Source organism: Schistocerca cancellata, unplaced genomic scaffold, assembly GCF_023864275.1.
Source record: "Schistocerca cancellata isolate TAMUIC-IGC-003103 unplaced genomic scaffold, iqSchCanc2.1 HiC_scaffold_322, whole genome shotgun sequence".
Lineage (NCBI taxonomy): Eukaryota > Metazoa > Arthropoda > Insecta > Orthoptera > Acrididae > Schistocerca > Schistocerca cancellata.
The window spans coordinates 78,885-88,213 of NW_026046340.1; the positions used below are offsets into that span (position 1 = coordinate 78,885).

The 9,329-nt window shown below is 55.3% G+C and overlaps 21 non-coding genes across 21 annotated transcripts; 4 read left to right on the top strand and 17 right to left on the bottom strand.

Annotated features, from left to right (window-relative positions):
- Positions 1-301: 301 nt before the first annotated feature.
- Trnam-cau (transfer RNA methionine (anticodon CAU)) lies at positions 302-374 on the bottom strand. The gene has a single exon. It is a non-coding gene; the product is annotated as a tRNA-Met (tRNA).
- Positions 375-756: 382 nt separating this feature from the next.
- Trnag-gcc (transfer RNA glycine (anticodon GCC)) lies at positions 757-827 on the bottom strand. The gene has a single exon. It is a non-coding gene; the product is annotated as a tRNA-Gly (tRNA).
- Positions 828-1,150: 323 nt separating this feature from the next.
- Positions 1,151-1,222, top strand: Trnag-ucc (transfer RNA glycine (anticodon UCC)). The gene has a single exon. It is a non-coding gene; the product is annotated as a tRNA-Gly (tRNA).
- Positions 1,223-1,834: 612 nt separating this feature from the next.
- Positions 1,835-1,908, bottom strand: Trnai-aau (transfer RNA isoleucine (anticodon AAU)). Its single transcript has one exon. It is a non-coding gene; the product is annotated as a tRNA-Ile (tRNA).
- A 198-nt stretch (positions 1,909-2,106) lies between these two features.
- On the bottom strand, positions 2,107-2,178 carry Trnae-uuc (transfer RNA glutamic acid (anticodon UUC)). The gene has a single exon. It is a non-coding gene; the product is annotated as a tRNA-Glu (tRNA).
- A 303-nt stretch (positions 2,179-2,481) lies between these two features.
- On the bottom strand, positions 2,482-2,554 carry Trnam-cau (transfer RNA methionine (anticodon CAU)). Its single transcript has one exon. It is a non-coding gene; the product is annotated as a tRNA-Met (tRNA).
- Positions 2,555-2,936: 382 nt separating this feature from the next.
- Trnag-gcc (transfer RNA glycine (anticodon GCC)) lies at positions 2,937-3,007 on the bottom strand. Its single transcript has one exon. It is a non-coding gene; the product is annotated as a tRNA-Gly (tRNA).
- A 323-nt stretch (positions 3,008-3,330) lies between these two features.
- On the top strand, positions 3,331-3,402 carry Trnag-ucc (transfer RNA glycine (anticodon UCC)). The gene has a single exon. It is a non-coding gene; the product is annotated as a tRNA-Gly (tRNA).
- Positions 3,403-4,014: 612 nt separating this feature from the next.
- Trnai-aau (transfer RNA isoleucine (anticodon AAU)) lies at positions 4,015-4,088 on the bottom strand. The gene has a single exon. It is a non-coding gene; the product is annotated as a tRNA-Ile (tRNA).
- Positions 4,089-4,286: 198 nt separating this feature from the next.
- On the bottom strand, positions 4,287-4,358 carry Trnae-uuc (transfer RNA glutamic acid (anticodon UUC)). Its single transcript has one exon. It is a non-coding gene; the product is annotated as a tRNA-Glu (tRNA).
- Positions 4,359-4,661: 303 nt separating this feature from the next.
- On the bottom strand, positions 4,662-4,734 carry Trnam-cau (transfer RNA methionine (anticodon CAU)). The gene has a single exon. It is a non-coding gene; the product is annotated as a tRNA-Met (tRNA).
- Positions 4,735-5,116: 382 nt separating this feature from the next.
- Positions 5,117-5,187, bottom strand: Trnag-gcc (transfer RNA glycine (anticodon GCC)). Its single transcript has one exon. It is a non-coding gene; the product is annotated as a tRNA-Gly (tRNA).
- Positions 5,188-5,510: 323 nt separating this feature from the next.
- Positions 5,511-5,582, top strand: Trnag-ucc (transfer RNA glycine (anticodon UCC)). The gene has a single exon. It is a non-coding gene; the product is annotated as a tRNA-Gly (tRNA).
- A 612-nt stretch (positions 5,583-6,194) lies between these two features.
- Positions 6,195-6,268, bottom strand: Trnai-aau (transfer RNA isoleucine (anticodon AAU)). The gene has a single exon. It is a non-coding gene; the product is annotated as a tRNA-Ile (tRNA).
- Positions 6,269-6,466: 198 nt separating this feature from the next.
- On the bottom strand, positions 6,467-6,538 carry Trnae-uuc (transfer RNA glutamic acid (anticodon UUC)). The gene has a single exon. It is a non-coding gene; the product is annotated as a tRNA-Glu (tRNA).
- Positions 6,539-6,841: 303 nt separating this feature from the next.
- Trnam-cau (transfer RNA methionine (anticodon CAU)) lies at positions 6,842-6,914 on the bottom strand. The gene has a single exon. It is a non-coding gene; the product is annotated as a tRNA-Met (tRNA).
- Positions 6,915-7,296: 382 nt separating this feature from the next.
- Positions 7,297-7,367, bottom strand: Trnag-gcc (transfer RNA glycine (anticodon GCC)). The gene has a single exon. It is a non-coding gene; the product is annotated as a tRNA-Gly (tRNA).
- Positions 7,368-7,690: 323 nt separating this feature from the next.
- Trnag-ucc (transfer RNA glycine (anticodon UCC)) lies at positions 7,691-7,762 on the top strand. Its single transcript has one exon. It is a non-coding gene; the product is annotated as a tRNA-Gly (tRNA).
- A 612-nt stretch (positions 7,763-8,374) lies between these two features.
- Positions 8,375-8,448, bottom strand: Trnai-aau (transfer RNA isoleucine (anticodon AAU)). Its single transcript has one exon. It is a non-coding gene; the product is annotated as a tRNA-Ile (tRNA).
- Positions 8,449-8,646: 198 nt separating this feature from the next.
- Positions 8,647-8,718, bottom strand: Trnae-uuc (transfer RNA glutamic acid (anticodon UUC)). Its single transcript has one exon. It is a non-coding gene; the product is annotated as a tRNA-Glu (tRNA).
- A 303-nt stretch (positions 8,719-9,021) lies between these two features.
- Trnam-cau (transfer RNA methionine (anticodon CAU)) lies at positions 9,022-9,094 on the bottom strand. The gene has a single exon. It is a non-coding gene; the product is annotated as a tRNA-Met (tRNA).
- Between the last annotated feature and the right edge of the window lie 235 nt (positions 9,095-9,329).

Below are 9,329 nucleotides of genomic sequence, written 5' to 3' on the forward strand. Positions count from 1 at the left end.
TCAGCGTTCGTTGGACGGATCGGATGGTCTCTCGCACATTTCGTGCCGAGTCCCGCGTCGGCACCCTTCTCTCTTTGCGAGCGTCTTTGCGCATACTGACTGGCAAGGCGCGCACCTCAAAAGTCTCAGAGCAATGCATTTGGCTTCTTGCTCTACTGGGAGAAGAGGAAAAGGAAAGCTGTAAGTATCAATAACAGGAAGTAAACATTTTCTCGCTGAAGCGTTGAAACGTTGTGGATAACAAACAAGAAATAAGTTCGAGCACTAGCGACAGCACCACCGTGACTCACAGAAAATTAAATGCCCCGGGTGAGAATCGAACTCACGACCTTAAAATTATGAGACTTACGCGCTGCCTACTGCGCTACCGAGGCAGGGGGACGGGGGGAGACCGCTGGTCCTGGAATCTGGGTAAGCAGCGTACCCAATGTTAGACGCAGAGATACACTACTTCGTGGTTAACGCGTTCTGTTGCTACACGTGCATTGCCGGCCCAGTTGATTGCGGTGTTGCTGCAGCTTTTGCAACCATAGGCAGCACTCCCCGTCGTTCAAGTTCAATGCCTCGGAGGCACCTGGACACAGCAACTTGTGAGGCCAGGCCGACGCCAGTCCGTAGAACATGACGCGAGCGTCCGAGTGGGGAACCGCGCGTGCTGCGTTCTCGTTTCTTCTCAAGGGAATCCCGCTATACATTCTTGTGGATCGTGCATCTCAAGCGCGCAAGTCACACGGCACCGCGGGAAAAGCAAAATGATGCATCGGCCGGGAATCGAACCCGGGCCGCCCGCGTGGCAGGCGAGCATTCTACCACTGAACCACCGATGCTCAGCTAGTTCACAGCTTCCTGGTGCTTTCCGCTGCAGACGTCTGAGGGGAAAGTGGGACTGCCGTCCAGCGCCGTCGCATCCTCTCGAGAGAATGCTACAGACGCTGAATCCTGCACTGCACTGCTTAAAAATGATCGTCTAAGTACTCTTGCGGCGCACGCACGCGACGACTCTTGCCAAAGGACGCGAAATGTGCGTAGAGACGCTGCCTGGATGAGCTCGCCTACCCCGTAACGCGCCTACAGCTACGACCACCTTCAGGCGCCGCTGACAGGCGGGAAGCAGACACAGCGCGGCTCGCGAGGCGCGGAAGGCAACTGTGCGGTGGTGGTGTAATGGTCAGCATAGTTGCCTTCCAAGCAGTTGATCCGGGTTCGATTCCCGGCCACCGCAGCAGGCTTTTACTTTTGCGTATAAGTACTTTTGCCACGCGTCCTTAAATTAATGTTTCTTTCCCCATCTTACTCGCTGCAGGCCACCCTATAGCGTGTGCGTCGATTCCCCTTGAGTCTCGACTTGTCTCGACTTTGCTCAGCTGACGCGAGAGCTGACGCTCTCCAGTCGGCCTATATCAACACGACAAGCACGAGAAACGACTGAGAGAGGCAAGGAGAGGCGAGGCGGTGGACACACAGCACGCCGCTTCATTACACGGTGGCGTCTCCCTGACTGAATCGGGCTGCAGCTGCGAAAAGAAAGGAGAAAGACAAATAGGAAGCAAAATTGCCAACAGTACCCTGCGTTCCCATGCGGTCACCCGCCCAAGCACTGACAGGGGCCAAAGTTGTTACACGTCGGCAATCGGACATTTTCTTTCGTTTTCTCTTTGCCGTATCAGAACCAGCGTATTCAACATATTGTGGCCATTGCCGAGCGAATGCTGTAGCGCTTGCCGACAAGTCGGGTTCGGATCCTCTGTCAACGTCCACGCAGGGCGATGATCTTTTGGCCATCACACTCGCCAGCTGAAATCGGCGCTGCCTTTTCGTAGTAGTAAAAGCGTACTGGCCCGTGGGGGGATCGAACCCACGACCTTCGCGTTATTAGCACGACGCTCTAACCAACTGAGCTAACGGGCCTCGACGCGGACGGTTGCTCAGCCCTACGCTGGAAACACGTGGCATGAAGCCACACGCCACTTCTAGGGTCACTGTGTGCCTGCTCCGCTCGTCCATGTTCTGCTGGCGGTCATGAAACAGTAGCTGAATTGCGAACAGGACGGGAAACGGCAGCACGCACAGCTGAAACTTGAGACGATTCGTGTGGAAAAAATTCCGTTCCGGTACCGGGAATCGAACCCGGGCCTCCTGGGTGAAAGCCAGGTATCCTAGCCACTAGACCACACCGGAGTTCGGCGTTCGTTGGACGGATCGGATGGTCTCTCGCACATTTCGTGCCGAGTCCCGCGTCGGCACCCTTCTCTCTTTGCGAGCGTCTTTGCGCATACTGACTGGCAAGGCGCGCACCTCAAAAGTCTCAGAGCAATGCATTTGGCTTCTTGCTCTACTGGGAGAAGAGGAAAAGGAAAGCTGTAAGTATCAATAACAGGAAGTAAACATTTTCTCGCTGAAGCGTTGAAACGTTGTGGATAACAAACAAGAAATAAGTTCGAGCACTAGCGACAGCACCACCGTGACTCACAGAAAATTAAATGCCCCGGGTGAGAATCGAACTCACGACCTTAAAATTATGAGACTTACGCGCTGCCTACTGCGCTACCGAGGCAGGGGGACGGGGGGAGACCGCTGGTCCTGGAATCTGGGTAAGCAGCGTACCCAATGTTAGACGCAGAGATACACTACTTCGTGGTTAACGCGTTCTGTTGCTACACGTGCATTGCCGGCCCAGTTGATTGCGGTGTTGCTGCAGCTTTTGCAACCATAGGCAGCACTCCCCGTCGTTCAAGTTCAATGCCTCGGAGGCACCTGGACACAGCAACTTGTGAGGCCAGGCCGACGCCAGTCCGTAGAACATGACGCGAGCGTCCGAGTGGGGAACCGCGCGTGCTGCGTTCTCGTTTCTTCTCAAGGGAATCCCGCTATACATTCTTGTGGATCGTGCATCTCAAGCGCGCAAGTCACACGGCACCGCGGGAAAAGCAAAATGATGCATCGGCCGGGAATCGAACCCGGGCCGCCCGCGTGGCAGGCGAGCATTCTACCACTGAACCACCGATGCTCAGCTAGTTCACAGCTTCCTGGTGCTTTCCGCTGCAGACGTCTGAGGGGAAAGTGGGACTGCCGTCCAGCGCCGTCGCATCCTCTCGAGAGAATGCTACAGACGCTGAATCCTGCACTGCACTGCTTAAAAATGATCGTCTAAGTACTCTTGCGGCGCACGCACGCGACGACTCTTGCCAAAGGACGCGAAATGTGCGTAGAGACGCTGCCTGGATGAGCTCGCCTACCCCGTAACGCGCCTACAGCTACGACCACCTTCAGGCGCCGCTGACAGGCGGGAAGCAGACACAGCGCGGCTCGCGAGGCGCGGAAGGCAACTGTGCGGTGGTGGTGTAATGGTCAGCATAGTTGCCTTCCAAGCAGTTGATCCGGGTTCGATTCCCGGCCACCGCAGCAGGCTTTTACTTTTGCGTATAAGTACTTTTGCCACGCGTCCTTAAATTAATGTTTTTTTCCCCATCTTACTCGCTGCAGGCCACCCTATAGCGTGTGCGTCGATTCCCCTTGAGTCTCGACTTGTCTCGACTTTGCTCAGCTGACGCGAGAGCTGACGCTCTCCAGTCGGCCTATATCAACACGACAAGCACGAGAAACGACTGAGAGAGGCAAGGAGAGGCGAGGCGGTGGACACACAGCACGCCGCTTCATTACACGGTGGCGTCTCCCTGACTGAATCGGGCTGCAGCTGCGAAAAGAAAGGAGAAAGACAAATAGGAAGCAAAATTGCCAACAGTACCCTGCGTTCCCATGCGGTCACCCGCCCAAGCACTGACAGGGGCCAAAGTTGTTACACGTCGGCAATCGGACATTTTCTTTCGTTTTCTCTTTGCCGTATCAGAACCAGCGTATTCAACATATTGTGGCCATTGCCGAGCGAATGCTGTAGCGCTTGCCGACAAGTCGGGTTCGGATCCTCTGTCAACGTCCACGCAGGGCGATGATCTTTTGGCCATCACACTCGCCAGCTGAAATCGGCGCTGCCTTTTCGTAGTAGTAAAAGCGTACTGGCCCGTGGGGGGATCGAACCCACGACCTTCGCGTTATTAGCACGACGCTCTAACCAACTGAGCTAACGGGCCTCGACGCGGACAGTTGCTCAGCCCTACGCTGGAAACACGTGGCATGAAGCCACACGCCACTTCTAGGGTCACTGTGTGCCTGCTCCGCTCGTCCATGTTCTGCTGGCGGTCATGAAACAGTAGCTGAATTGCGAACAGGACGGGAAACGGCAGCACGCACAGCTGAAACTTGAGACGATTCGTGTGGAAAAAATTCCGTTCCGGTACCGGGAATCGAACCCGGGCCTCCTGGGTGAAAGCCAGGTATCCTAGCCACTAGACCACACCGGAGTTCGGCGTTCGTTGGACGGATCGGATGGTCTCTCGCACATTTCGTGCCGAGTCCCGCGTCGGCACCCTTCTCTCTTTGCGAGCGTCTTTGCGCATACTGACTGGCAAGGCGCGCACCTCAAAAGTCTCAGAGCAATGCATTTGGCTTCTTGCTCTACTGGGAGAAGAGGAAAAGGAAAGCTGTAAGTATCAATAACAGGAAGTAAACATTTTCTCGCTGAAGCGTTGAAACGTTGTGGATAACAAACAAGAAATAAGTTCGAGCACTAGCGACAGCACCACCGTGACTCACAGAAAATTAAATGCCCCGGGTGAGAATCGAACTCACGACCTTAAAATTATGAGACTTACGCGCTGCCTACTGCGCTACCGAGGCAGGGGGACGGGGGTAGACCGCTGGTCCTGGAATCTGGGTAAGCAGCGTACCCAATGTTAGACGCAGAGATACACTACTTCGTGGTTAACGCGTTCTGTTGCTACACGTGCATTGCCGGCCCAGTTGATTGCGGTGTTGCTGCAGCTTTTGCAACCATAGGCAGCACTCCCCGTCGTTCAAGTTCAATGCCTCGGAGGCACCTGGACACAGCAACTTGTGAGGCCAGGCCGACGCCAGTCCGTAGAACATGACGCGAGCGTCCGAGTGGGGAACCGCGCGTGCTGCGTTCTCGTTTCTTCTCAAGGGAATCCCGCTATACATTCTTGTGGATCGTGCATCTCAAGCGCGCAAGTCACACGGCACCGCGGGAAAAGCAAAATGATGCATCGGCCGGGAATCGAACCCGGGCCGCCCGCGTGGCAGGCGAGCATTCTACCACTGAACCACCGATGCTCAGCTAGTTCACAGCTTCCTGGTGCTTTCCGCTGCAGACGTCTGAGGGGAAAGTGGGACTGCCGTCCAGCGCCGTCGCATCCTCTCGAGAGAATGCTACAGACGCTGAATCCTGCACTGCACTGCTTAAAAATGATCGTCTAAGTACTCTTGCGGCGCACGCACGCGACGACTCTTGCCAAAGGACGCGAAATGTGCGTAGAGACGCTGCCTGGATGAGCTCGCCTACCCCGTAACGCGCCTACAGCTACGACCACCTTCAGGCGCCGCTGACAGGCGGGAAGCAGACACAGCGCGGCTCGCGAGGCGCGGAAGGCAACTGTGCGGTGGTGGTGTAATGGTCAGCATAGTTGCCTTCCAAGCAGTTGATCCGGGTTCGATTCCCGGCCACCGCAGCAGGCTTTTACTTTTGCGTATAAGTACTTTTGCCACGCGTCCTTAAATTAATGTTTTTTTCCCCATCTTACTCGCTGCAGGCCACCCTATAGCGTGTGCGTCGATTCCCCTTGAGTCTCGACTTGTCTCGACTTTGCTCAGCTGACGCGAGAGCTGACGCTCTCCAGTCGGCCTATATCAACACGACAAGCACGAGAAACGACTGAGAGAGGCAAGGAGAGGCGAGGCGGTGGACACACAGCACGCCGCTTCATTACACGGTGGCGTCTCCCTGACTGAATCGGGCTGCAGCTGCGAAAAGAAAGGAGAAAGACAAATAGGAAGCAAAATTGCCAACAGTACCCTGCGTTCCCATGCGGTCACCCGCCCAAGCACTGACAGGGGCCAAAGTTGTTACACGTCGGCAATCGGACATTTTCTTTCGTTTTCTCTTTGCCGTATCAGAACCAGCGTATTCAACATATTGTGGCCATTGCCGAGCGAATGCTGTAGCGCTTGCCGACAAGTCGGGTTCGGATCCTCTGTCAACGTCCACGCAGGGCGATGATCTTTTGGCCATCACACTCGCCAGCTGAAATCGGCGCTGCCTTTTCGTAGTAGTAAAAGCGTACTGGCCCGTGGGGGGATCGAACCCACGACCTTCGCGTTATTAGCACGACGCTCTAACCAACTGAGCTAACGGGCCTCGACGCGGACAGTTGCTCAGCCCTACGCTGGAAACACGTGGCATGAAGCCACACGCCACTTCTAGGGTCACTGTGTGCCTGCTCCGCTCGTCCATGTTCTGCTGGCGGTCATGAAACAGTAGCTGAATTGCGAACAGGACGGGAAACGGCAGCACGCACAGCTGAAACTTGAGACGATTCGTGTGGAAAAAATTCCGTTCCGGTACCGGGAATCGAACCCGGGCCTCCTGGGTGAAAGCCAGGTATCCTAGCCACTAGACCACACCGGAGTTCGGCGTTCGTTGGACGGATCGGATGGTCTCTCGCACATTTCGTGCCGAGTCCCGCGTCGGCACCCTTCTCTCTTTGCGAGCGTCTTTGCGCATACTGACTGGCAAGGCGCGCACCTCAAAAGTCTCAGAGCAATGCATTTGGCTTCTTGCTCTACTGGGAGAAGAGGAAAAGGAAAGCTGTAAGTATCAATAACAGGAAGTAAACATTTTCTCGCTGAAGCGTTGAAACGTTGTGGATAACAAACAAGAAATAAGTTCGAGCACTAGCGACAGCACCACCGTGACTCACAGAAAATTAAATGCCCCGGGTGAGAATCGAACTCACGACCTTAAAATTATGAGACTTACGCGCTGCCTACTGCGCTACCGAGGCAGGGGGACGGGGGTAGACCGCTGGTCCTGGAATCTGGGTAAGCAGCGTACCCAATGTTAGACGCAGAGATACACTACTTCGTGGTTAACGCGTTCTGTTGCTACACGTGCATTGCCGGCCCAGTTGATTGCGGTGTTGCTGCAGCTTTTGCAACCATAGGCAGCACTCCCCGTCGTTCAAGTTCAATGCCTCGGAGGCACCTGGACACAGCAACTTGTGAGGCCAGGCCGACGCCAGTCCGTAGAACATGACGCGAGCGTCCGAGTGGGGAACCGCGCGTGCTGCGTTCTCGTTTCTTCTCAAGGGAATCCCGCTATACATTCTTGTGGATCGTGCATCTCAAGCGCGCAAGTCACACGGCACCGCGGGAAAAGCAAAATGATGCATCGGCCGGGAATCGAACCCGGGCCGCCCGCGTGGCAGGCGAGCATTCTACCACTGAACCACCGATGCTCAGCTAGTTCACAGCTTCCTGGTGCTTTCCGCTGCAGACGTCTGAGGGGAAAGTGGGACTGCCGTCCAGCGCCGTCGCATCCTCTCGAGAGAATGCTACAGACGCTGAATCCTGCACTGCACTGCTTAAAAATGATCGTCTAAGTACTCTTGCGGCGCACGCACGCGACGACTCTTGCCAAAGGACGCGAAATGTGCGTAGAGACGCTGCCTGGATGAGCTCGCCTACCCCGTAACGCGCCTACAGCTACGACCACCTTCAGGCGCCGCTGACAGGCGGGAAGCAGACACAGCGCGGCTCGCGAGGCGCGGAAGGCAACTGTGCGGTGGTGGTGTAATGGTCAGCATAGTTGCCTTCCAAGCAGTTGATCCGGGTTCGATTCCCGGCCACCGCAGCAGGCTTTTACTTTTGCGTATAAGTACTTTTGCCACGCGTCCTTAAATTAATGTTTCTTTCCCCATCTTACTCGCTGCAGGCCACCCTATAGCGTGTGCGTCGATTCCCCTTGAGTCTCGACTTGTCTCGACTTTGCTCAGCTGACGCGAGAGCTGACGCTCTCCAGTCGGCCTATATCAACACGACAAGCACGAGAAACGACTGAGAGAGGCAAGGAGAGGCGAGGCGGTGGACACACAGCACGCCGCTTCATTACACGGTGGCGTCTCCCTGACTGAATCGGGCTGCAGCTGCGAAAAGAAAGGAGAAAGACAAATAGGAAGCAAAATTGCCAACAGTACCCTGCGTTCCCATGCGGTCACCCGCCCAAGCACTGACAGGGGCCAAAGTTGTTACACGTCGGCAATCGGACATTTTCTTTCGTTTTCTCTTTGCCGTATCAGAACCAGCGTATTCAACATATTGTGGCCATTGCCGAGCGAATGCTGTAGCGCTTGCCGACAAGTCGGGTTCGGATCCTCTGTCAACGTCCACGCAGGGCGATGATCTTTTGGCCATCACACTCGCCAGCTGAAATCGGCGCTGCCTTTTCGTAGTAGTAAAAGCGTACTGGCCCGTGGGGGGATCGAACCCACGACTTTCGCGTTATTAGCACGACGCTCTAACCAACTGAGCTAACGGGCCTCGACGCGGACGGTTGCTCAGCCCTACGCTGGAAACACGTGGCATGAAGCCACACGCCACTTCTAGGGTCACTGTGTGCCTGCTCCGCTCGTCCATGTTCTGCTGGCGGTCATGAAACAGTAGCTGAATTGCGAACAGGACGGGAAACGGCAGCACGCACAGCTGAAACTTGAGACGATTCGTGTGGAAAAAATTCCGTTCCGGTACCGGGAATCGAACCCGGGCCTCCTGGGTGAAAGCCAGGTATCCTAGCCACTAGACCACACCGGAGTTCGGCGTTCGTTGGACGGATCGGATGGTCTCTCGCACATTTCGTGCCGAGTCCCGCGTCGGCACCCTTCTCTCTTTGCGAGCGTCTTTGCGCATACTGACTGGCAAGGCGCGCACCTCAAAAGTCTCAGAGCAATGCATTTGGCTTCTTGCTCTACTGGGAGAAGAGGAAAAGGAAAGCTGTAAGTATCAATAACAGGAAGTAAACATTTTCTCGCTGAAGCGTTGAAACGTTGTGGATAACAAACAAGAAATAAGTTCGAGCACTAGCGACAGCACCACCGTGACTCACAGAAAATTAAATGCCCCGGGTGAGAATCGAACTCACGACCTTAAAATTATGAGACTTACGCGCTGCCTACTGCGCTACCGAGGCAGGGGGACGGGGGGAGACCGCTGGTCCTGGAATCTGGGTAAGCAGCGTACCCAATGTTAGACGCAGAGATACACTACTTCGTGGTTAACGCGTTCTGTTGCTACACGTGCATTGCCGGCCCAGTTGATTGCGGTGTTGCTGCAGCTTTTGCAACCATAGGCAGCACTCCCCGTCGTTCAAGTTCAATGCCTCGGAGGCACCTGGACACAGCAACTTGTGAGGCCAGGCCGACGCC